Below are 27,823 nucleotides of genomic sequence, written 5' to 3'. Positions count from 1 at the left end.
ATAGAGTTAATTGGCTAAAGTACCAGAAGACATGTCTGGCAAAACCAAAGATAGCATTTGAGAAGAAGAACTACAAGGCATGTTGTTAGAAATGTTATGGTTTGTGACTGCTTTGTTCATGTAGTTTCCACTGACGAGCACTGAAACCTGTAGTGCGACCAGCAATGTCCACTGAACAGAAGTGTGAGCACAGAATAACGGATGTGATGAACTCGGTCTCGCTCCAGAACTAATTACTGAGATTTCTCAGACTGATAAAGGAAATTGCCAAATTCTATGCTGGATAAAAAAAAACATGTAATTTCAAAATAAAGGAATCTACTGACTGTAGCAACTAATTTTTTAAGTCATGCCACTCTTACTGCAAACATGAAGAAAAGGCTAATGAGATTTTAGTTTAACGGATACACGAAAAGGATGTTCAGAACACAATTAGAGAGAGTGGTAATGCACTTGAAAATAAAGTTAGCAAACAATTGGAAATAACTTACGTATTTAAGGAATACTATAAGACTTTGTATATTGTGATCATTAAAGGGTGCTCTCAAGTCAGCTCCCTCACTTAAAATGACCCACAGACATCTCATAGTCCAGTCATGAGGGTATTCGTTGATAGAAAGAAGAGTCCCAGGGAGGTGCACAGTGTACGGCTTACATGGAACAACAACCAATTTCCACTTTAGAGCCAATAGTGTGTCCCTGGCCTATTCTTCTCCCCTTCTCTCCTGTCTCCCCAAGGATACTTGTGGATTTCTCTGGACTTTCTTAACTTCCTTCCTAGGTGAGCAGTTGCCTCCACTTCACTACCAACTCTGAAGTTACCTGTCTAAGAGAAGGAGGCTTCTTTTAAATTGTACTCCTTGACTACTTCCATGGTCATGGCCTATTAGATGACCAATGGTTAGTGGCCATTCCTGGTGCTTCGGGAAGTATGCCTCCATCTATTTAAATGGACAGGTGCCCCTATATTTGGCTGCTACATGGGATTAGCTTCCTGTTGCTCCCTCATGACTGGGAGGACTATTAGGTACTCTCTAATTATACTTTGCCCACCTTCATTACTTTGTCTGTGACATCAGAGCAGGACTAAAGTTTGTCCATGAGCACTTAGACAAACACCTCCTGTACTCTAGACAGATGAGGCAAATATAGAGTTAATTGGTTATAGTACCAGAAGACATGTCTGGCAAAAACCAAAGAGAGCATTTGAAAAGAAGAACTACAAGGCATGGTGTTGGAAATGTTATGGTTTGTGGCTGCTTTGTTCACGCAGGGCCTGGGCAGCTCATCATCACAGAATCCATTATCAATTCTTTATTATATCAGAGGGTGAGTGAAGATAGTGTGAAACCATCCCCATCAGAGGACTGGACCTTGCTACATGACAATGACCTCAAGTATACAAATAAATCCATCAAGGAATGACTGAAAAGAAAGAAATACAGGGTTCTGGATTGGCCAAGTCATACCATGGAGCTGAATCCCATCAAGCTGCTGTGAGGGGATTTGAAGCAGGCTGTACAAGCAAGATACCTCTCAAACATCACACAGCTGAAAGAATTCTGCATGGAGGAGTACAAAATTCAGAGACTGATAGACTTAAGTAAGAAACACCAACTTGAGGTGGAAACACCAGCTATTAGAGCCAAGGGTGGACTTACATATTTCATAGACGGACATGGCATAACTTTATTTTTCATGGAAGAAATTACTGCAAAGTCAAATTTTTTTCATATACATCACCTTGATCTAAAGGCACCTGAAGATAAAATATTGCTATATGCATATTTGCTAAAAAAAATTGTGTATTAAAAATTAGTTTTTGGGAAGTCTGAAAATTGAAAGTAAACCTCATAAAAAGGATTTAGATGTTATAGTGGACACATCACTATCAATTGCCAGACAATATACAGAAGCCATTTAGAAGGTTAACAGACTGTTAGGTTAAATGTGTGGAGTTCAAATCCAAGGAGGTTATGCTGAAGCCTTATTACACATTGGTGAGGCCTCATCTGGAGTACTGTGTGCAGTTTTGGTCTCCAGGCTACAAAAATGATATAGCAGTGCTACAAAAGGTCCAGAGAAGAGCGACTAGGCTCATTCCAGGGCTACAAAGGATAAATTCTGAAGAAAGATTAACATAGCTGAGCCTTTTCAGTTTATACTAAAGAAGTTTAAGAGGAGAAATGATGGAAGTGTTTAAAAGTATGAAGGGAATTAGCACAGTGTTTTAAAATGAGTTCATCAAGAACACAGGGCCACAGTTGGAAACTTAAGGGTAGACTTTGCTCAAACATCAGGGTGTTTTTCTGTATGCAGGTAACCATAGACACTTGGAATAAAACACAAAAAAGTGTGGTAGACTTTAGGGACTTTCGAAATTCAACTTGATGTTGTTTTACTTGTCTGAACTTATCATGACTTACAAACCAGAGCGCACATTAAGATCTCAAGATGCTGGTCTGCTTATGATTCCAAGGATTAATAAAATAACAGTGGGAGGTCGAGCTTTTAGTTGCAGAGCCCCTAAACTCTGGAATGGTCTGCCTGCTACTATAAGAGATGCCCCTTTGCTCTCAGCTTTTAAATCCCGGCTGAAGACTCACTACTTCAGTTTAGCATACCCTGACTAGATCTGCTGATTAACTGTACAGACTGCATCTCTGTTGTTAGTCATTAGCACTAAAACATAAGTGACATGATAGTTATAATTTGATGCTAACCCTCACCTGTTCTGTTTCTCTTCTCAGTACTCGAATGTGGCACTTGGTGCCATGGCCCACCTGCCAAGTTGTTGTGCCTGCTTATGGTAAAGTCATCCCTGATGGAGGATCGCTGGAATCGTGGGAAAGAGAGGTCCTTTCATCGGGTTGGCTGGCCCAGCACTGTTTCAGCCATGGAATGGCCAAATTGGGGAGGCAGCTTGATGAATGAGGTCTCCAGGACTATAAACAAATCCAAATCATATTATGTGATGTCATCCATTGTTAAATTCTGCTACGTACTTCTAAAATTTTTATTTTTATACTGTATTGAGGATTTGATCTGTTCTGTGTATTGTACTGTATTGTATTGACGCCCTTCTTTTTGACACCCACTGCACACGCAACCTACCTGGAAAGGGGTCTCTCTATGAATTGCTTTTCCCCGAGGTTTCTTCCATTTTTTCCCTACAGGGGTTTTTTTGGGAGTTGTTCCTTGTCTTCTTAGAGAGTCAAGGCTGGGGGGCTGTCAAGAGCCAGGGCCTGTTAAAGCCCATTGCGGCACTCCCTGTGTGATTTTGGGCTATACAAAAATAAATTGTATTGTATTGTATTGTATTTTAGAAGAATTAAGTCAATGGGACTGGCAAGCTTTGTTGGGCTGAATGGCCTATTCTTGTCTAGATTGTTCTAATGTTTAATGTAAAAAAAAAACCAAAAAAAAAAAAAACAACATGGGTGTCCTTACTTTTCAATATGACTGAATGTGTGTGTGTGTGTGGGAATGCGAGTTATATCTGCTTTATAGTGCTCCAAATGTACAGCTTTACCCTTAGGTGGACAACTGTTATAATCAAACTAAAACTTCCGAGTAGCTGCATCATAGCACCACACAGCTCTATACACATCTGGACTACTGCCTTATAGCACCCCATGTATGAGGCTTCACCGACATGTGAACAGCAACATCAGGAACAGAACTGGCTTACTGGCTTAGCATGAGAGAGTTGTCTCGAGATCCGAGTGTCACTCAACACCTCTGCCACTGACCAGAGCAGGTGCTGCTCACCATGCTGCTTCTTTACAAAGGTGTCCCTCTCACCCTGGGGGTATATGACAGTCACCCACAGTAAGTACTCTTTAACAGTGTACCTTGCTCAAACAAACAATATGTATTTGTTATTGTGACAAACAGTTTTGGCTGGTTACAAATATTCTAGGTGTGGCTGTTTGTGCCATATTCAGGTAGTTTCAGTAACCATCCCAGTAGACTTTAATACAAACTGAGGGATACCACTACTCTGTAAAATAACCAGTCATTTAATTGGCATCTTAAAAAAAAAATCAGCAGATTAATAAATATTAATCTAGAATTTCTAGAGTGCCATATATTACTGGATGATGTCATATGCTAAGCTCAACTATGTACAAAGAAAACTGATATTAGGGAAATATTTGTGTGTGTGTGTGTTTATGTTTGTGCGACATCTTATTCATACAGGTATTTGGCCCTCCTGTCTTTCTGAAAGGCAAATCTCTCAGTGACTCTAGTATTAAAGTCAGGAATGTTTATGATCAGTTGTTTCTCCATGGAGAACACAGCCAGAGCGTTTAGGCGATTCTGTGTTATGGTGTTTCTCAGGAAGGACTTGAATCAACTATGGTTTACTGTTCAGTCAACACCCGCATTCAACTTCTGTTTTTCACTTTTAGACATTTCGATCAAAATATTATGAAACTGAAAATGTACGATTTGGGAGATAAGCAATGTGTGGAAGGTAAAGTGCAACAAAATACATGGCCAAACGGGCCGAATGAAAAGCATGGATTTTGTGGTGTCAAACTGCAAAAAAAGGAACCCCACCACTAAAAATGAAAGAAACAAATGCCCTGAATAATGTTACCTACCCCTTCAAACAGCCCTTCATAGTCAAAAACAAATTTACTCCAAAATTACTGTATGGGTGTCATGTGTGCCCTTGTACACTTTTGTTTTTTTAATCTTTTCAGATAAATGTTTCGTGCCTCCACCTCCTGAAACAGTCCATGTTGTATCTGTCCCTGTTGTTTGCAAAAGTAAGCGTGAAAAGCAAAATACAGTATCTACATGACTGCATGCCTTTCTGTTGTACCAATTATTGGAGAAGCTTCACAGGTAAGTTTTAGCTTTGTCACTGTTGTGTGATTTTGATGTCTGGTTGATCTGTCTCCTTGATGTAGTTTCCCCACCAAAGTTCTCCTCTCAAATGGATTTTGGAGAAGAGATCTTCTTGAATTTGGAGGCAGCTGACATTCTGTATCTTGATTATGCACACTTATCATTGTAAATAATGGTTTGTGTGTATTCTGGTCACTGCTCCACCAATTGGCTCTGCTTGTGGTGAAAAATTAATTGCCCTTTAGGCATCGGATTCAAGGGTGCAGATTGTCTAAATTTATGTTGCTATGTGGATATCTTTTGTCAGCAATTGGCTACTCTGCTGTAATAACTGGGCGATTGTTCTAGTGCCTACAGTGGGCCAGATGAGATATTCAGAGAGGGGGGGATGAATATGAAGTGAAGAAGTGAAGTTCTCCCACACATAATTAACTATTATTTATATATTAACATGGTATTGCTCATTTTAAACACATACATTCTTAAAATGAGTTATTTATTATTTATTTTAAAAATGCATATTGTAGAAACAAAACTCAAGAACACTTTCCAACAAGGAGGGTAAGGAGCCGCCCCTGGTAATAAAGCAAAATTTCTGAAAAACAGTTAAAACAACAGCATCAAAAGCAAATGTATTAAAAAGCATGCATTCCAAAGTTAACTGCTTCTCCCTACATGGAGTTCAAAATGACTACATAAATGATTGATAATCTTAAAACCATTGCCAAATGTACATGATAAAACTGTTTTTGAATTTTTTCTCTCAGACTGATTAATAAGGACATTTTGAAGTTAAAGATCCAATGTTCAGATCAATAACTATTCAAAGTTGAAATCAATACAGTTGATAGCAGTTTGCACTACAATCAGGTAGCTGAGAGCTTGTTAAATGTAACTTGTCCGAGTTTAAGCAAACCGTTTTCATTATGGCTGCTTTGAGAACTTAAAGTATCACAGTTCAATAGGCTTGTTTGATAAGCATCAGTGCAGCTTGTCTTATTAGAAGGAGTAAATGAGTTTGCACTTCAGATATGGCTTGTATGAGAACTTATCACAGTGCTGCAGTTTGCTTATCAGTCCTCTTAACTCGGTTAAAGTTCTCATTTTATTGTATTTTTAATTCAGAGTTCAGAAGTGTTGGTTTCACATTTAATAAAACAATCTATAGTATGGCTTGTTTCCATCACCATACAGCAGCTTCTTCATCCTCTTAGTTTCATGATTAAAATGTTTAATGTTCAGCTTACAAAATTAAATGAATGATCAGAATTATATGGGTTTTGCATTTAGAGTTATTTTTTCAAAATTAAAAGAGAAATATGTATGTTTAGATTCTATATGTTCTCTCCTCCTTAAGTATTTTTTTAGAGTTTCCACTGCCGAGCCCTGTAACCTGTAGTGCGACCAGCAATGTCCGCCGAACAGAAGTGTGAGCACAGAATAATGGATGTGATGAACTCGGTCTCGCTCCAGAACTATTTACTGAGATTTCTCAGACTGATAAAGGAGATTGCCAAATTCTATGCTGGATAAAAACAAACATGTAATTTCAAAATAAAGGAATCTACTGACTGTAGCAACTAATTTTTTAAGTCATGCCACTCTTACTGCAAACATGAAGAAAAGGCTAATGAGATTTTAGTTTAACGGATACACGAAAAGGATGTTCAGAACACAATTAGAGAGAGTGGTAATGCAGTTGAAAATAAAGTTAGAAAACAAATGGAAGTAACTTACGTATTTAAGGAATACTATAAGACTTTGTACATTGTGATCATTAAAGGGTGCTCTCAAGTCAGCTCCCTCACTTAAAATGACCCACAGACATCTCATAGTCCAGTCATGAGGGTATTCGTTGATAGAAAGAAGAGTCCCAGGGAGGTGCACAGTGTAAGGCTTACATGGAACAACAACCAATTCCCACTTTAGAGCCAAAAGTGTGTCCCTGGCCTATTCTTCTCCCCTTCTCTCCTGTCTCTCCAAAGATACTGGTGGATTTATCTGGTCTTTTTTAACTTCCTTTCTAGGTGAGCAGATGCCACGGCCCACCTGCCAAGTTGTTTTGCCTGCCTAAGTTAAAGTCCTCCCTGATGGAGTATCACAGGAATCGTGATCGCTTGATGGATGAGGTCTCCAGGACTCTAAACAAATCCAAATCATATTATGTGATATCATCTACTGTTAAATTCTACTTCATACTTCTAAAATTTTTATTTTTATACTGTATTGAGGATTTGTTCTGTTCTGTGTATTGTACTGTATTGTATTGATCCCCTTCTTTTTGACACCCACTGCACACCCAACCTACCTGGAAAGGGGTCTCTCTTTGAACTGCCTTTCCCAAGGTTTCTTCCATTTTTTTCCTACTGGGGATTTTTAGTGAGTTTTTCCTTGTCTTCTTACAGAGCCAAGGCTAGGGGGCTGTCAAGAGGCAGGGCCTGCTAACAGACTGAACAAGATTAAAGCCCACTGCGGCACTTCTTGTGTGATTTTGGGCTATATAAAAATAAATTGTATTGTATTGCCTCTACTTCACTCCAACTCTGAACTTACCTGTCTAAGAGAAGGAGGCTTCTTTTAAATTGTACTCCTTGACTACTTCCATGGTCATGGCCTATTAGATGACCAATGGTTAGTGGTCATTCCTGGTGCTTCAGGAAGTATACCTCAGTCTACTGTATTTAAAGGACCAGGTGAACCTATATTTGTCTGAAACATGGGATTAGCTTCCTACTGCCATCTCATGACTGAGAGGACTATTAGGTGCTCTCTAATTATCCTTTGCCCACCTTCATTACTTTGTCTGTGACTGGATATCCAAATCCCAGATCTCCCTATTGTGTTCCTCCCAAGCACTTGTCCCAACCAGCTCCCAGATGGCACATAAGTTTCCGATCATGGTAGGGGTTCCAACCAGCTCATGGATAGTCCAAAAAAACTCTTTGCGTTGCAACTTTGCATCCTGCTGACCTTCACAATATATTGGAGTGTAATGGATGCGAGACTCTGATCAATGATTTATTTAATACAAAAGATCTCAAAAATTCAAGATTCAATGTGTCCCAGTCAAAGCGGAAAAGCCATCGGTCTAGATGGCTGTCCACAAGAATTTTTAAATAAGAGCTGTGTGTTAAAATAACTTTATTAGTGTTTGCTTTGTTTAATGAAAGTAGAGATAACATTTTTTTCCAAAAATGCAATGCTTGAAACGAATTACTTTTCTAGAAAAAATAAATACTCCTATGAATGTGCATCCGACAGATTGATCTAATTTCTGAACAACAATATTAAGATCCTGGAATCGTAAGAGGCAAAAGAATATATAAAGTGCTCCCTATTATTGTATCAAAGGAAATTCTCATCTTTGGCCTTAGTTTTGGTTGGCCACTGGTACACAGAGCATCAGGATTCTGGATCTCCACCACAGATCCGTCAATGTGCAGAGGGGAATGGACAACAATAGTCTTTCTGAAGCTGACAATCATCTTTTTTGTCTTGTGTATGTGAAGAGACAGACTGTCACATTTGCACCAGCGTGTCAATCATCATATCTTGATTCTGTAAATTGACTCATCCGTATTGCTGATGAGATCCAGCACTGATGTGGTGTCAGCACACTTAAAAACGATGTTAGATCTGTAGAGTCATGGGTCAGCAGGGTGAAGAGAAATGTAAATTGATGAGTGAGTGCCAGTGTGTGTTCTAATGGATCAACAATCTGTCCAAGGTTGATTCCTATTGAGGCCTCAATAAACTCTGGCTCCTAAGACCCTAAACTGAGCTAAACAGGTTTCACAATGGATGGATTATTACTCTGTAGTGCATTTTTCCTTTTTCCTTTATTGTTTAACTAGCAGAATACCCGCGCTTCGCAGCAGAGAAGTAGTGTCTTAAAGAAGGTATGAAAAAGAAAAGTAAAATTTTTAAAATAACGTAACATGATTGTTAATGTAATTGCTTTGTCATTGATATGAGTGTTATTGTCATATCTATATATATCTATATATCTATATCTATATATATCTATCTATCTCTATATCTATATATATGTATATATATATATATATATATATACTAGCAAAATACCCGAGCTTCGCAGCGGCGTAAGTACTGCCTTAAAATTTTTATTAAGAAGAAAATTAAACCTTTTTAAACTGAGGGAAAATATACCAATAATTATTTGTTAAGGATCTCTTTGTATACCACATTGTGAGTTCGGCCCTCCGGTTGTAATATGACCAATCTGTGCGCTGAGCTTACTCTTGAACATGCAACGTACAGTTGGCCATGTGAAAAGTAATCTTGTCTCAAATCTCACAGCTTGGATTGCTGCTGTCATAATCGGTTTGAGATTCATGGTTTGTTTCAATTACGACAGCATTTGTAGGACTTGTGTTGAAGAGACATTCAGCATCTGTCAAGCGTTGTAAGTATACAACCAGTTTCATTGATAACTTCACATCCAGCTTTTGAGAGTTTAAACATTCATAAACATCAAAGAGTCCACTACTGAAATCGTCACTTGTGAATCTAAGATGTTTAGGAGGCATTGGCAGTTGTCCAAAGGTGTAAAATATTTGGCCATTTCGGTACACTTGAAAGCGACAACCGAACAATTCAGTGGCAGCCATCAACTCACAGTTCTTTGATCTATGGTGATCACCTCGATAGACATGTTAATGCGGGTACGATTGGAATGATAAAGGAAATGGGTACCTGAACAATGTAAAATAAGTCTAAAATACCTACACAATAACTAGAACCATAATAAATGAACAATAAAACAGCGGAGAAGCCGTGGATTAAATAAAAAGGCTGTAGTTATCAGCAGGGGGACGTGAATCCCGTGGCGAAGCAAGAAAGGGAATGTAGAGACTGGAGCGACAGACGGCCTTATATAGGCAGGCAGCCAACAACGTGGGAGGCGTTGGGATGGGGGACCCAACGCCGCCTCACACGGTGACTGAGCTGCAGGCTATGGACGTATATATGTACGTAAGTAGGATTCAGTTAGCGTTGGGAACCTGCGTACCAAATTTATTGAAGATGGGCCAATAAGTAACAAAGACCGTTGAAAAGTTCAATATGGCGGCCGACCATGGCATCATACCACCGAAATAAGTACCAAATTTCAGCCTTCTACCTACACGGGAAGTTGGAGAATTAGTGATATTGGAAAGTTCAATATGGCGGCTGACAGTGACGTCACACCACCGAAAAAAGTACATACGTTGGTTTCGGTTAGCGCAGGGAAGCCGCCTACCAAATTTCGTGAAGATGGGGCCATAAATAAGAAAGTTCAACATGGCGAACGTTGTCGACCGTTATGACTGTTACGTGTAGAATTTCAAAATGAAACCTGCTTAACTTTTGTAAGTAAGCTGTAAGGAATAAGCCTGCCAAATTTCAGCCTTCTACCTACACGGGAAGTTGGAGAATTAGTGATGAGTCAGTGAGTGAGTGAGTGAGTCAGTGAGGGCTTTGATTTTTATTAGTATAGATCATATCTCAATTTTGTTTGAGAAGCTTCTAATTTTCCATTCTGTTATGGATGTGAAAGCTCCATTTGTTCCTTTGATTCATCGGTTTGAGTGGACACTGTTAGCATAACTACAGAGATGAAGAAAACGTTTCCTACCTAGTCATGCTGAGAAGCTGATTTACGGAAGAAATACATTCTTTATGGTGGGAAGGAAAGAGCTATGTACTTGTAATCTATACTAATAAAAGGCAAAGCCCTCATTCACTCACTCACTCACTGACTCACTCACTCATCACTAATTCTCCAACTTACCGTGTAGGTAGAAGGCTGAAATTTGGCAGGCTCATTCCTTACAGCTTACTTATAAAAGTTGGGCAGGTTTCATTTCTACGCGTAATGGTCATAACTGGAACCTATTTTTTCGTCTATATACTATAATAGACTTCTGCCTCCCACGTAATTTAGTGCCTGCCCATATAAGGCCGTCCGTCAGCGGCAATCCAATAGAAACACTGCCGCTAAATATTCACGGGTGAAGGACTGTGAAGATGAGATGGTCAGGGTGGTGTTTGGCACAAACTCAGCGAAACTGCGAGAGAAACTTTTAAGTGCCGGGTCTTAGCTAACGTTAAATACAGCCATGGACATCGCACGAGATGGCACCAGCACAGCTGGGAAACTTCGATGCATGTACACCGAGCGGCTCACGTGAACTGACGCAGTGCACAGACAAAAAGCAACAGTTCCAAAGAGTGCTGAACAAAAACCGAATTACACAATTGAGAAGGCAGCAAAAAAATATGAAGCGTCTGATACATACAAGCATATTGATAAGTGCAGCTACTGCGGAAACAAAGCACACGGTGGAAAAAGTGAATGTCCTGCTAAAGGAAGCCAGTGTAAAAAAAAAAACCTGTGTATGCAGTGTGTCACATCTCAGATAAAGAGGAAGACAAGCTGTTTATTGATGCAGTAAGAAACGAATCAATGAATGAAACCTGTTATCTTTACAACGATTGGCAAACACGGAATGTAACTTGAACACAACACATCCTACAAATACGAACCTGATTGAAAGAAATAATGATAATCAAATCCTTGATGACAGTAACACTCATAGCACTCACAAAACAATCACTGTATATTGACAATCATGTTACGTTATTTTTAAAATGTTCCCTTTTCTTTTTCATAACTTCTTTAACACACTACTTCTCCGCTGCGAAACGTGGGTATATATATATATGTACAGTATATATACACCCCGATCTACATACTCTTAAATAAACAAACCACACGCAGTGGCGCAATGGTAGAGGCTTCGCCTCTAGTGCCGACATCCGAGGTTTGATTCCCGAGAGGGGATGCACTGAGTATGTATGCGTGCTTCCCCATTCATTTTACCCTCGCATCCCCTTGGTTTGAGACGTATGAAAAAATATGCGGTTAACGCAGAATCATGTTACATTATTTTTAAAGTGTTTCCTTTTCTTAGCACAAGCACAGCTGAGAAGCTTCAATGCATGTACTCCATAACGCGTTAAAAAAATAACGCATTTAATCACACTTTCAATTCCAAGCAAAGGAGAACTTTTGTCAATGCATGATTTCCTGGTACATCGATTACATTGATGCACACATCAGAGCTACAAAAATGTTAGAGTCTAAATACAGCGCATTCCTACGACTGATCGGAGGAAAATTTAATTTCAAAAGACTACCCGACGGAAGCCTTGATAAAAGCGTGGTTTTGTGCACACTGAAAAGCAAGCAAAATTAGATGCATTACAGAAAGCGGACTTTGTGGCTCTTACTGGGGATCATTGGACTTCCGTGATCGTTAGTAATTCTAATTACATCTAATTACAAAATGTTCAATGATCACACTGTTTTAGCCTAATGTACAAAATAAGGTTACTCAGAGTTTAAAGATGACCATTACCTTTTATGTTTCTGACTTATTTTTTTAAGAAGAAAAACTGCACTTTATGTTGAAATTTTGGTTATTATTATTTAAAGACAATACCATTCTGAAAATGTACTTAAAGTACTTAAAATACCACTTTATTTTTAAGTCTGCCCAATTTTAGCCAGGGATGATATTTTTGTTTCTGTTTTGAATTGAAATGCATTTTAAAAGCATTTTTTTTTTCAGAAATTAAAAGAGCTTGAGTTTACAATATTCATGTCCATGTCTATTATTTGATTCTGTCGCCCACTAAAACCCTTTTAAATAAAAAAAAAACATTTGCGATTTGGGGCAAATTTTCATGTGTGATTACATACGATTAATCAAGATTAATTATTATACAGCCTCTAATTAATTGGATTAATTTTTTTCATCGAGTCCCACCCCTAATATATATATGTAGGTATATATAGCTGTAGATTTGTATATATATATATATATGTGTATATACAGTATATATGTAGATATGTATATATGTATGTATATATATATATAATATACGCACACAAAGGAGGACCGGAGGAGGGCTTGTGCCACCTCCAGACCGCGAGGGGGCGTCCGTCCTGGTTGTGTAGGGGGCCTCGGGTAAAGGGCATGGAAGACCAGCCCTGTAGGGACCCGTGGCCACCGCCAGGTGGCGCCCCGGTGCCTGAATATCCCTTGAGCCCAGCACTTCCACCACACCAGGAAGTGCTGTGGGGAAGACAACAGGGGACACCCGGACGGCTTCCAGATGCGCAGCCGGCACTCCTGCCACACTGGGGCGTGTCTACGGAGGAGTGCCGGGAAGCAGCTTGAGCCGATCCGGGTTCTTATTTAAGGGGCCGCCTCCCTTCAGTCGAGAGCGGAAGTTGGGTGGAAGAAGGATGGAGCTGGAGAGAAGACTGGAGGCGGCCAGGAGAAAGGCATTTAGACTGTGAGGCCTGGACTTTGGGGGATCAGTGCTGGAGGCACTGGGACGTGCACTGAACTTGAACTGTAAATATAGTGTAAATAAACGTGTGTTGGGTGCAACAAACGATGTCCGTCTGTCTGTGTCCGGGTCAAGTTCCACAATATATATATATATATATATATATATATATATATATATATATATGCCAGCAACACTCATGACAATGACAACACAATTACATTGTCAATCATGTTACGTTATTATTAAAATGTTTCCTTTTCTTTTTCATTACTTCTTTAACACACTACTTCTCTGCTGCGAAGCGCAGGTATTTTACTAGTAATACATAAAGCTAAAAAATCAGTGGAAATTTGAATAAATCGATTTCAACTTAGAACCACCAAAGTATTAAAATTTATATTGTCGCAGTAGAGGCGGTTATCGACCTCTTTCACCCTCAGGTACCACGCCAGACACCAGGTAAAAGTACAACTATTATTCTTTTTATTATAAATATGTGTACTAAGCACCCTCCACTCCACACTACTCATATAATTAACCAACACTACAGCAATCACAATTCCTCCGCTCCCAGACACTTCGCCACCCTTCCTCCCAGCTCAGCTCAGTGTCTGGGATTTCCCAGTGTCCTTTTATACCCCCTGACCCGGAGGTGGTCCTGCCCCACAGTCCACAAGTCCTTATCACTTCCGGGTCAGGGTAAAAGTCACTCTCTTCATCCTGGAAGTACATCATTTCCTGTTCATGTGACCAGGTTATAGGGCACATAAGAGTTCACGAGCCTCCCTACAACGACTCCTTGTGGTCCCCAAGGTATCCAGCAGGGCTGTGTATAAAAACTACAAAGTCCATGAGGCCCTGCTGGAACTCGGGGCACGTCCATGCTGTCGGGAGAGCTCCTCCTGGTGGCCTGGGAGTGAGGGCCGGAATATGAAGCCGGCCATCCATCACAATATCTATTCACAGTGTTGTGTTTCTTACAATTTTTGGAAGATTTTGAAACAAAGAAACACCAAACACAATTTTAAGAGGGCCTATTCAGGCATCATCTGTTGGAAGGCAGGACCAACTTAGAGAGAGTGCCACACAGTCAGTCTCGTATGCAGCCAATTTAGAGTTGTCAGTTTACTGGACAAGCTCATCTGTGGAATCTGGGAGTAAAATCAAGCTACCCAGAAACACATGCAGGAGAATCAAGTTAAAGACTGATTTAGCCAGTGGAGAATGTTGTTAATAAGCCATGGATACAAGGAAACGTTTCTTTCTGTGATTAAGTACCAGGAGAACAGCCACCTTAGTCCAACTTGTACAAGCATGGCAGGTAAATTACATAATGGAATCCATGATAAAAGATAAAATGAAAAAGCAGCACTACAGTGCCAGCATGAAACTATTGGCATGGGTTTACACAGAAAGCAGTCTATTTTACTCATGTGTTGTGGTTGTTTGAGGTATCAATTAAATCATCTGACAGAATTTTATGGTATTATGTTCCATGACATATAAAAGGCTTTTCATCATGAAGCCCACAACAGATGACAGTAGTGTGAGGATCAGATGATGCCATGCTTCCCCCTCCCCTCGGCCCGCAGCCTCTCGGATTAATGCAAATATATTGCTCCTGCAAGTGAACTATGATTCTTTAGTTCAATGAGAGAAGTCGCAAAATCAACCAGAATGTTCAAACAAATTCTAGAAAAAAACCTGACCTAAATCCGTTAAGTAGTTCTCTTGTTCACTAGCTAAGCGAATGTAAGATAAGCCCCAAGGCTGGCACATGAGTGAGTGAGGAGAGCCCCGCCCCCTCCCCTTCATCCGCTGCGTCTCTCTTGGATTCACGCAAATAAATCGGAACCGCAAGCGAACTATGATACTTACTGCAATGAGAGAAGTTGCAAAATCAACCGGAATGTTCAAGCAAATTATAGAAAAAAAAAAACGCGATTAGTTCTCTGATGAAAGGCGAACAGACAGACAGAGAGAGAGAAAAATAAGGGTCCATTTGGGTAACACTGAAGTAGCTGCTCCTTTCAGAGGCATTTACCCTGGTATCTGCTCTGCTCAACATTAGTTGTCTGCATTAACATACAATTAAGAAAGCAAAGTCGACAGAAAAAGTGAATTTAAATATTTAAGCTTTTAAAGATACAGAAAACATACAGATGTGTCTTAATTTCCTAAAAGTGTACATCTAACATTGCTGCACATCTCTAAATGCAAAACAAAAGGAAAACATTGGTCAGCTAATTAAACAATGGGTTTAATTAAAAGGTAACAATCAATCACTAACTAATTAACAAAACTGGTGGGAACAAAAACCTACAGCCACAAGGGACCACCAGGACTGAATGTTCAGAGCCACTTCCTCAAAGAGCAATCCACATGAAGGCTCCAGAAAGATACTTTTATTTATTTAAATCCACAACAGGCTTCGTACATAGCCATGAAAAGATTACAACAGATTTGACGCTCATGACTTTAAAGGGATTCTTGCTGCATACAATAACTCCGGCTACATTCAAGTTTTGGTGGTCTGTTGAATCCTAATAGGAGGGCGTAAGGCAGGAACAAGTTTAAATAGACTGCAACATGGTTGAGTTGAATTCATAGAGATGCTGGTGGCTTTCTTTAGGCAGCATGTACTATAAATGTCCTCCAGGGCCAGAAGCTGTATCCCGATAATTCTCTGCGCTCTCGACACAACCGCTGCAGAGCTTTCCGATCAGCTGCTGTGCAGTTATGATAACCACACACACATACAATGGGTTAAATTACTCTGAGTGGTGTAATGAGAGTAACAACGCTAAAGTAGCTATAGCATTTGGAATAGTTTGTTCATTCCTTGCACCATGTTACAGAATGATTACAATCAAGTGGATTAAATTTGTAAATGATATGCCGTTAATTTCGATATATTTGATAAATCCCACATCACTGATGCAAATCTGAAAAAAGGGAGACCACAGAGAAATAGTAGGACTGAGAAGGAAAAATCTATTTACAAATTAGTTCAGGGCATTAGCTTTTTCCACATCCCCTTCAAGCATCTCAGGCCTGGATTGCTCGAGCCCAGTAATTATGCCCAGTCCTTTCCAAACATCTTTCATGTTATTCTGAGTGAGTTTACTTTCTATTTTAGCAATTTTCTTTTTCTTCACTCAGCATGTTCTTTAACACTCACTGTGTGTTCTTCAGAGCCTCTTTGTCTCTGGATTTGCTGCACTGTGAACTGCATTATGCTGGTTTGATAATAGACACAAAGATGAATGGTGTTCAACCACCCTCAAAAGGTGATCTTCAAAACATGGTTACAGTACCAGCCCACATTTTATTAAACACAAATGACATCAACACAGAGTCCTGAAAAATACAAAAGAGAAATTTTCTTAGTTCGGAGTCAAATGACACGAGTGTGTGGCCAGCAGGAAGTCATTTAGGCTGATGGGGCCAATTGAGTGTTTGGAACTAGTGGAGGATGAGGCATTCAACTCATCCAGAGTCCTTCATATAATGAAGTGACCCCAAGTGGACCCATTTTTTTTTAAATAATTCACATTAGCAGATGTCATGCATGTCTGTCTGAGGATCACCTTGCTGGCCCTGTTCAGGTATGTAGTAAAACCCCAGAGCAAGAGGGGACACTGTGGCTAACTGTCTTGTCTCTTCCCTCTGTAGTTCCGAGAAGATGACCCAGGACACCAATCGACCATGCCCCATCACAATCCATAAGTCCCGCCTTTTCTGGGCTGAAGCATATAAAAGAGCCCATTCCAGAAGAAGGTCTCTCTTTCACAACTCAAACTCTCAGCTGGACAGAGCTCCTGATCAAACATGGAGAAGGTAGAGAAATGCTGCCTAAGCACTTATGTTATACTTTACTGTCATTGTGAGCCTGTTCATTTTCTTGCATTCTGTTTGCTATCTAAAGAGACTCAATTAAATGGGGTGGCACCTCAATTATTTTTTCTGACTCTGCCCTTCTTTATATACCACACAGAATATACAATTTTCAAATACATTACCAGTTACGTAAGCTATGTATTTAAATTCACCTCTAAAACTCTTCTGTGTTCATGCTTCATACATAAATTTTAAAAGCAAATTGGTCTAGGGTAACCACTTGATTTCTACCCAGTTACAGTATCCTTCGATAAATCCCAGTCAGAAGCAGTCCTAGACCAGGTGCCCATCTGTCCAACTCATACCCACTTGCTCAGACTTTACACAGACAGTGACCAGTCTGGGATTCAAACAGACTCCCCTGAAGCTGTTAGGCAGCAGTTCTACCAACTGCACCACCCTGTGCCCAATGCTACTACGAGGGGTTCTAACTTTCCTGTAGAGGTGGCTAGAGTAGCCAAAAATTGTACTCAAGTAAGAGTCAAAAAGTATTTGGTGAAAAGACTACTCAAGTACTGAGTAACTGTTTGATCATAATAAATGATTTATTTTTTTAGAAATGTTGTAATAAGACAGACAAAAATATAAAATAAAGTGCAAATTCTGCTATTTCCAAATCTATACTAATAAAAGGCAAAGCCCTCACTGACTCACTCACTCACTCACTGACTCACTCATCACTAATTCTCCAACTTCCCATGTAGGTGGAAGGCTAAAATTTGGCAGGCTCTATTGCTTACAGCTTACTTACAAAAGTTAGGCAGGTTTCATTTCGAAATTCTATGCGCAACGGTCATAACTGGAACCTTCTTTCGTCCATATATACGGCTATAGCCTGCAGCTCGGTCGCCGTGTGAGGCGGAATTGTGCCTGCCCATATAAGGCCGTCCATCAGCAGCTATCCAATAGACACGCTGCCGCGAAATATTCGTGGGTGAAGGACTGTGCTTACAATTGAGAAGGCAGCAAAAGAATATGAAGCGAGTGACGCATACAAACATATTCATAAGTGCAGCTACTGCGGAAACAAAGCACAGTGTAAACCTTAACTTTAAATTAAGTTCATAGACAGGCTGCCCTGGCTTTTGACATGCCTACGATGAATACGATATTCGTGAGATACAAGTTTAATGAGAAGACGCAGGGTATAAACGAGACTTTTGATCACTTTGTAACGGAGTTTAAATTGCTGGTTAAGGACTGTGCTTATGCAAACGAACAGGAAAGCAAGGTGTAAAGCTTAACTTTAAATTAGGTTCATTGACACGCTGCCACTGGCGTTTGTCATGCCTAAGACGAATACGATATTCGCGAGATAAATCGCACTAGATAGCACAAGCACAGCTGAGAAGCTTCGATGCATGAACTCCGAGCAGCTCACGTGAACTGACTTTTTTCTGGCTTTAACTACTGTGAAATAAACAGACATAAACTGGAAGCGTGAGTCTGTGCCTTTTAATAATCTCGAGAGAGAAACATGGCAGCGTAGTTTGCTGTTAAAAGTTCAGGACGCGGAGACACTCACGCAAAAGGAAAATGGAGGGTCTGAGACCGCCGCTGACATTAAGCCTCGATGCTAAAGACCTGGCGAAGTAATCGAGAACATGGAAAGACGAGTTCAGATTATTCACAGAACTTGCAATGCCAGAGGCAGAGGAAAACACTATGGTCAGATTATTCCGTTATCTTATTGGAGAGAGCGGCAGAGAATTGTGTCAGGCGCTGACCGGTGATGTAAGACCTGATGAGTTAACCATGAGTTGATGATACGTAAATTTGATGAACATTACAACCCGAAAATAAGCGAAACTGTAGAGAGGTACAGATTTTTTTCAAGAAATCAGGCAAAGGGAGAAAATATAGACGACTACGTCACAGATCTGAGAGTGTTAGCAGGCACATGCAATTTTGGGAAGATTAAAAGTTCCCTTATACTGTACGTGACCGAATTGTGTGCAGAATAAGTGATGCAAGTTTAGGGAGGTGCATACAAATATGCAGAGCCACAGAACTGTCGAAGGAGAACAGCAGAACAGTCACACGGGGTTCCCTATTCTATACTTCTCCTGGTGCGTCTCTCTAAACCCTCCGTGCGAGAACATTATCATAAGGCTTAACAATCCTATTGTTACACCTTCTACGTGCACCCAACCGTCCTTATTACAGAGTCTTCCTTGCTTTACCGCTGGCTGCTTCTTTCCATTCACCTTCCCAGCTCTTTATTTAAACAGTTTTCCTTCTCACTTTTCTGCTCCTTCGCTGTCTTCTCCCTTTTCGTTCAAAATACGCGCCTCCTTGCCTTTAGCGATTTGGGTTGTGAACACTTCGATAAATGAAACCTGTTATCTTTACAACAGTTGACAAACACAGAATATAACTTGAACACAACACATCCTCCAAATACGAACCTGATTGAAAGAAATAATGCTAATCAAATCCTTGATGACAGCAACACTCATAACAGTGACAAAACAATTACATTGACAATCATGTGAAGTTATTTTTAAAATGTTTCCTTTCTTTTTCATAACTAAAAAATGAGTAAAAATAAATAACATCTTTACAAAATAAAGATGCAGAAATAACACAAAGTTTCAAATCACAGTTTTTCACAACAAAGCTTTTGAAGCCAATACCTACAGTAGGTAACATGTATGTTTGAGCAGTGCAAACTACTTACAGTGATAAGATATCCTGTACACTGACAGTATAATACTGCAGATTCACTTGCCCTCCAAACAGCACAACTGATAGAAAATAACACTAGAACAAGGCAGCTTGTGCATATGCAAGAAGTCTCACTTTACCATTACTCTCTGTGTCTGTGCATGTTTGGTTAAAACATGCTTGTTCTTCACTCAGTGAAGTGATTGTTAAGCTTCAGCAGGAGCTGGCTCTCATTTTTCATCTATAATGGAACCTTGGATTGCGAGTAACTTGGTTTGCGAGTGTTTTGCAAGACGAGCTAAAATTTTTAATCAATTTTGACTTGATAAACAAGCGAGGTCTTGCAATACGAGTAGTCCGTATACGCTTTGTCTGCTGAGCGTCACATGATCACAACTGAGCTGATGGTTCTCCTCTTTCTCGCTGCGGGATTGTGGGCAATCGTCAGTCAGCGTGCCTCACTCATATAGTCAACGTTCGTATGAGCGCATACTGTTTACTACAGCATTGTGACCATGTGTGTGTGCTGCGACGTGCGAGTCCCGTCTCGCACCCCAAAACATGAAGCTGAATCTCAATACTTTAGCGACACCATTTTTATTCAGCTTGAAACATGAACAGTGCGGTTATTTATTGTAGCCGGATCCGCCACTCTCCTATACACTGACACAGCAGTCAGGCAGTGTCTATGCCGTTTGTGTGTGATCATGTGACTGCATGGCTATGTCTGATTTGTGAAACGGAGCCTTGTGATTATTATTGCTACGTCTGATTGTGAAACAGTCATGCAGTAGATTAACTGGCGGCTTCTCTCTGGCACAAATATACTGTAGTGTAATGTGTAAATGGAAAAAGGTAATGAGTCGAGTGTTGCTCAGTGTAGCGGAATAAGAGAAGCATTTCTTCTTCACAAATGTACTCAAGTAAAAATAAAAAGTATTGTGTAGTAAAACTACTCTTTAAAGTACAATTTTTTAAAAAGGTTACTCAAGTAAATGTAAATGAGTAAATGTAACTCGTTACTACCCACCTCTGCTTTCCTGCCACATCAAAGACAGATTATGCAAGTTCAGTAAATGGATCATTGGGTATTAGATCCTGGACACAGTTGAGCAGGAAGATAGTGAGAAAAAGTGGTGGTCCATGGAGGTCAAGGCAAACATCACTGCTCCCCTAAGTAGAATATAAACGCTTGCCTGAAGATTGTTAGGATGCATCTGGGTTATCCTTGGTATTTCAGGAACAGTATTCAATGGGCACTCATTTTATTGACATCATCATCATCATCAGGGCCAAACATAAAATAGGCCACGCAAAAAAGTGTCAAAATAAGAGGTAAAATATGGCACATGAATAAAATCATGAATCTATTAAAATGTTCTCATATGTAGTGTAAAACAAAGAAAATAAAGAGTCGACGCACCTTTGTGAATCACGTAAAATTGAAAAAATGAAAGTAATAAAAAAAAAAAATAGACACTATATGTGGAGATGTCTTGTTCAGGGACTGCGAGACAGGAGTTGAAAATGTCAGTGAAGTCGGTTTTCTGGAAAATGAGGTGGAAGAGGTGGGATCAGGAGGTCGGTGGTTTGCTCGTCAATCATCTGCTCTACAGGAAGAGGAAGATAAAAGGCATTAAATGGCAATGCCAACCCCTGGCTAGGAGTGAAGTTACCATGAGACGAGCCCTGAAGTTGTCTCCGTTTCGCACGTGTGTGACAGCAGACATAGCTTTAAGTTGAGGTACTTACATTTAACACCGTAAAACTTTACAAGACCTCACTGTGTCAAACACTTTGGAAGTTATTTCCTGTAAAGAAGACATAAGCAGTTATTGATTTTAATGGGGAATAATTACTTTTATGCATTAAGCATTCTGTGTTGTACATGGTGATTTTTAAAGACATAAATCTGGATTTATGAGACATGTTAATTCATTTTCCGCAGCCACTTGTCGAATTCCAGTTCAGCTGTCCATCCTGAACAACATCGGGCACAAGGCTGGGGCAGCAGTCAATCACTGGACAAATGCCAGCGCGCGCACACGCACACACACACTCCCATATTGACTTGCACAGCCTCAGTTCAGACCCACCAATTCATGTTAGGCACACATCATTGTCTAATATTAGGTTAGGGTTGACAAATTGATTCTATTAACTGTGAAAACTGTAGAGAATTTAAAGTGAGGGCCAGCACTGCAATTTGGGTGGATTTGAATTTTTGCTGTGGGTTAGGATGGCAGAGTGACGTAAAAATATGTTGTAATGATACGACATACTGCTTTTACCAAAAAAGGTATAAGGCAAAAAAAAAAAAAAAAACACCGGAAACCCTCCAGTTCCTTTCCATCAAGGTGAACATTAAGATTCAGTCATAGATTGTAGGAATTTTTGTCAGTCATACAGCAAAGAAAATCTCTAACAAATTCAAAAATGAAAAGTAGATCACAGATAACTTTAAATGGATAAGTTCAGATTCAAGTTCAAGTTTAAGTGCACAGTCAGCGTTTTTTAATCTTTCAATCTTCAGGAAATTTAACATCAGCTTCCTGTGGCAGCACTGATGTAACATTTTAGAACGTATTGCAGAATTTACTATTCTAATATTAAGGTGCATTACGTCACTAATAATGGATTAATGACTCACATTAAATGAAAGCGTATTATTCAGCATCTTTTTGTCTCTCTGGCAAATATGATAAAATGATTAGCAAAACAATATCCATCCATCCATCCATCCAGCCTTCCATTTTCCAACCTGCTGAATCCGAACACAGGGTCACGGGGGTCTGCTGGAGCCAATCCCAGCCAACACAGGGCACTAGGCAGGAACCAATCCTGGGCAGGGTGCCAAACCACCACAGGCAAAACAATATGATTAATAAAAAATACATTTTTAAGAAAAATATTTATGAATATCTACCCTAAAATTAAAATGAAAGGAACACTTTTTAATCCAAGTATAGCATCAAGTCAATGAAACTTCTGGGATATTGATCTGGTCAGTTACATAGCAGAGGGGGCTTGTTAATCAGTTTCAGCTGCTTTGGTGCAATAGAGGGGCAACAATGAGACAACCCCCAAAACAGGAATGAATGGATTAACAGATGGAGGCCACTGACATTTTTCCCTCCTCATGTTTTCAGACTGTGTTTTCACTAGTTTTGTATTTGGCTACAGTCAGTGTCACTACTGGTAGCATGAGGCGATACCTGGACCCTACAGAGGTTGCACAGGTAGTCCAACTTCTCCAGGATGGCACATTAATACATGCCATTGCCAGAAGGTTTGCTGTGTCTCCCAGCACAGTCTCAGTGGCATGGAGGAGATTCCAAGAGACAGGTAGTTACTGTAGGAGAGCTGGATAGGGCCGTAGAAGGTCCTTAAACCATCAGCAGGACCGGTATTTGCTCCTTTGGGCAGAGGGGAACAGGATGAGCACTGCCAGAGCCTACAAAATGACCTCCAGCAGGCCACTGGTGTGAATATCTCTGACCAAACAACCAGAAAGACTTCATGAGGGTGACCCAAGGGCCCAACGTTCTTTAGTGGGCCCTGTGCTCACTGTCTGGCACAGTAGAGCTCAATTGACATTTCCCACAGAATACCAGAATTGGCAGGTCCACCACTGGCACCCTGTGCTTTTCACAGATGAGAGCAGGTTTACCCTGAGCTCATGTGACAGACGTGACAGAGTCTGGAGAAGTTGTGAAGAACGTTACCCTGCCTGTAACATCGTTCAGCATGACCGGTTTGGTGGTGGTCAGGCGTATCCATGGAGGGATGCACAGACCTCTACAGGCTAGACAACGGCACCTTGACTGCCATTAGGTATTGGGATGAAATCCTTGGACCCACTGTCAGACTCTATGCTGGTGCAGTGGGTCCTAGGTTCCTCCTGGTGCACAGTTCCTCCTGCTCGCCTGAACTGAATCCAATAGAACCTCTGGGACATTATGTTTCGGTCCATCCAACGCTGCCAGATTGCACCTCAGACTGTCCAGGAGCTCAGTGATGCCCTGGTCCAGATCTGGGAGGAGATCCCCAGGACACCATCTGTCGTCTCATTAGGAGCACATGGGGGCCATTCAAACTACTGAGTAAAATTTTGAGTTGCTGCAATGAAATTTCGGTAAAATGGACTAGCCTGCTGCACCATTTTTTTCATTTTGATTTTCAGGATGTCTTTGAATTCAGCCCTCTGTAGGCTGATAATTTTCATTTCCATGAAACGATGTGGCATCCTTTCGGTCTGAATACATTACCATATCAGTCCATATAAGTAGATAGGAGGCCCAGGCCCCTCATGGACCTTGTGATCATCAGAGGTGACTGTGTGCAGAGGGTGCAGACCTATAAATACCTGGGAGTGCAGCTGGATGATAAAGTGGACTGGACTGCCAATACTGATGCTATGTGTAAGAAAGGTCAAAGCTGACTATAATTCCTTAGAAGGCTGGCGTCCTTCAACATCTGCAATAAGATGCTGCAGATGTTCTACCAGACGGTTGTGGCGAGTGCCCTCTTCTACGCGGTGGTGTGCTGGGGAGGCAGCATAAAGAAGAAGAATGTCTCACGCCTGGACAAACTTGTTGAGAAGGCAGGCGCTATTGCAGGAATAAAGTTGGACAGTTTAACATCTGTAGCAGAGCGACGGACATTAAGCAAACTTCTGTCAACCATAAAGAATTCACTGCATCCACTGAACAGTGTCATCTCCAGACAGAGGAGTAGCTTCAGTGACAGACTTTTGTCACTGTCTTGCTCCACTGACAGACTGAGGAGATAGTTCCTCCCCACACTATGCGACTCTTCAATTCCACAAAGTTATTGTCTGTTTTTACATGCATTTTTATTACTCTTTAATTTAATATTGTTTTTTGGATCCGTATGCTGCTGCTGGATTATGTGAATTTCCTCTTGGGATTAATAAAGTATTTATCTATCTATCTATCCTTTCTGGGACTGGGACCTGCCTTGCAACTGATGCTGTTGGGATAGGACACCATCCTCCATGACCCGATTTGAGAATGTTATGTTATGTTACTCACCTAAACAACTTTTTTGACTCCACGCTTTCAAGGCTGGCAATTACAAGTAAACGTCTCTCAGTTTCAGAATACGTTTTTAGGGTCCAAGTGTATGTGTAAGTTTTTTCATTAAGTCATGTAGTTTTATTGTTTTTTACGTATTTTAATAGTTGGGTAGCGCAAGGATGAAGAACTTTATACATTGTTTGTATCAACATTTGATTGATGATCAAACTTGAGTTATGAGGGATTTGAAAGGGTAGCATTTTAGGTAGGCAGTGTAGTATAGCAGTTAAAGACCCTGAGGTTGTGGGTTTAAATCCCACTACTGTGTGACCTTGAGCAAGTCACGTCACCTGCCTGTTTACCAATTGAAAAAACAAAAAGAAATGTAACCAGTAACAATGTAACAATGTTGTAAGTTGCCTTGGATAAAGGTATCAGCCAAATAAGTAAAATAATGATAACATCTTACCGCAGAGTCCTGGCTGCTCCATTGCCTTTGATAATAATTCCCAAATCATTGACTAAAGGCTGAAAAGCCAGTGCCAGGGCTTTGGGATTACCTCTCCGTTTATTCAGTAAACATTTGGTATGGTTGGTATCTGCCAGCCACACACTGAATTCCATCTTTCTTTAGTGACAGGATCAGATCGAGTGAAGGTGGTGTGAGCCCAGACATTCTCCTAAGCTGTGCTGTTGATTTCCAAGAACACCTCAGGTCTTCTCAGAGTTCAATCTGGACATTGTGGCTTTGAGGGCAGCCTGTCACCTCCACGACCAGACATAATAGCCTGTGACAGTATGTCTATAATGAATACCTTGACAGGTTGAAACGTTCAAAATTAACAGTACACCTTTGCAAGACTTACTAGAAAATCATACTTGTAAATTTAGGACTAGTGTTTCTCCTATACATGATTTCTTTTGTGATTTGATATACTTTGTTAATCACCAAGGGGAAATTGTGTTTTCGCATGACTTTTAGTGGGTTACAGAGTACATGGTAATCACCTTTATCCATCTTTTTATACATACTAGGGTTTAAGACACTTGGTGATCCTTATATAGGCAAGGCAGTTGTGTCTTGTGAACAAGTACACTCTAATTGTAACTTTCCACTTACACACTTTTTTTCTTATATGCAAATCAGAACTTTCATTAAAAGAAAACTACCAAACTTTCCACATCTTGCACCCATATAAACCCCAGAGACCATACCAGTTAGTCTGGATGTTCTACAACTCGGACAGCATTGCAATAACATATAAAGATATTTTGAAGACTCTACCTTTCAAAGATCTTACGAAACAGTGGGAAAGTCACCTTACAATTAGCATCTCAGAAAAGGAGTGGAACTTCATCCATAGACTACATTCGAGTTCTGTATGTGCCAAGCATTCCATAATTCAACCAAAGATATTTCATGGATCACATTTATCTCAATTACATTTATACAAAAATGTACCAAGGGCAAGACCCAGTCTGTAAGCGTTTGCCATCTCGCTCCAGCTTCACTAGGCCAAATGTTCTGAGAATGCACCAAATTAACATCATTTTTGGGCAAAAATCTGTGCATACTTCTCAGAGAGCCTCACCCCTAATCCATTAAAGCAATGTCTGGTGTGCTCCCAGATGGCATTAAAGTGCACAGGGAGAAATCCATCATACCACACTACTAACATGCAGACTTATTTAGCTCAAATGGTAGAATCCTAATCCATCCGCTACATACAGCTCAGTGGGTAAGTGACATTTTGTAAGAATTCAGTTCTCTTAGTTTGATGTTTCATTTTTCTTTTTTTGCTTTTCTGCTCAAGTCTCTTCTTTTTCTCTTTCTCTTAGGTGGGAGTTGAATTTTGTTTTTTTTTTTTGTTTTTCCCCTTTGTATTCAAATGTGTCTATCTTATTTTCTATAATCAATTAGTTTCAGCATTTTTCTCTGTTCTAAAATCTTCTGTCAGTCTGAGGCAGGCTATCAGCTTTAACACAAATCTCTCTTTAACAGTTACAAGTTAATAACATTTTTTGGTTTATAGAGGTATTATTACCTGACATTCAACACCTCTGAAGTTAAATCATTGCACTACACTATAATCTGGAAATAAACATGTCCGAGGTCAATCATAAGGTGGTCACTATCTACTTATTTACCCAGTTACATCTAAAGCTGGATTTTCATCTGTCATGAAAGCTGATCCTGTTCAACTACAAAATTCTGCATGCCTTGTGATGGCGATTGTTGTGAAAGATGCTTTGTGAAATAAACCTGACATCCCGGCAAAGATGGCACACATCATTCAAACACCCTGGGGAATCCTAGGGGCACTCAGAAGAAAAGAAAGCAAGAAAAGGTCTAAGGAGAAGAACCCATTTAAGGGAATTATAGCTGGACAGGTCTTATAATTGGGGCGGTACAGTGGTGCAATGGTAGTGCTGCTGCCTCGCAGTTAGGAGACGTGGGGTCGCATCCCGGGACCTCCCTGTGTGGAGCTTGCATGTTCTCCCTGTGTCTGCGTGGGTTTCCTCCCACAGTCCAAAGACATGCAGGTTAGGTGGATTGGCAATCCTAAATTGTGCTTGGTGCGTGTGTGCCCTGTGGTGGTCTGGCACCCTGCCCGGGGATTTGTTCCTGCCTTGTTGGCTGGGATTGGCTCCAGCAGACCCCCGTGACCCTGTGTTAGGATATAGCGGGTTTGAAAATGACTGACTGACAGTTCCTATAATTACCCTCAACAATGCTGAGTCAAAGGTGACAGTCCCTAATGTGCTAATTTCCATTATAATTTCTAGGTAGCTTCTTTAATGGACCTGCAGTTATTTCTGTTAAATATATTTCTAACATTTCTATGAAATTTCCACTTTATCTTAGCCCTCTTGGTGAAAATTTAATTTACAAACCTTGCATATGCCCTTTGTAAATTAAAACACTTTTATGATGTCTTCTCTTAATGTCTGCTCAGTTAGCCTAGAAATATTTGACTGAATGTCTCTGG

This window comes from Polypterus senegalus, chromosome 13 (genome assembly GCF_016835505.1).
Source record: "Polypterus senegalus isolate Bchr_013 chromosome 13, ASM1683550v1, whole genome shotgun sequence".
In the NCBI taxonomy this organism is placed as follows: domain Eukaryota; kingdom Metazoa; phylum Chordata; class Cladistia; order Polypteriformes; family Polypteridae; genus Polypterus; species Polypterus senegalus.
Note: the sequence above shows the minus strand (reverse complement) of the source record.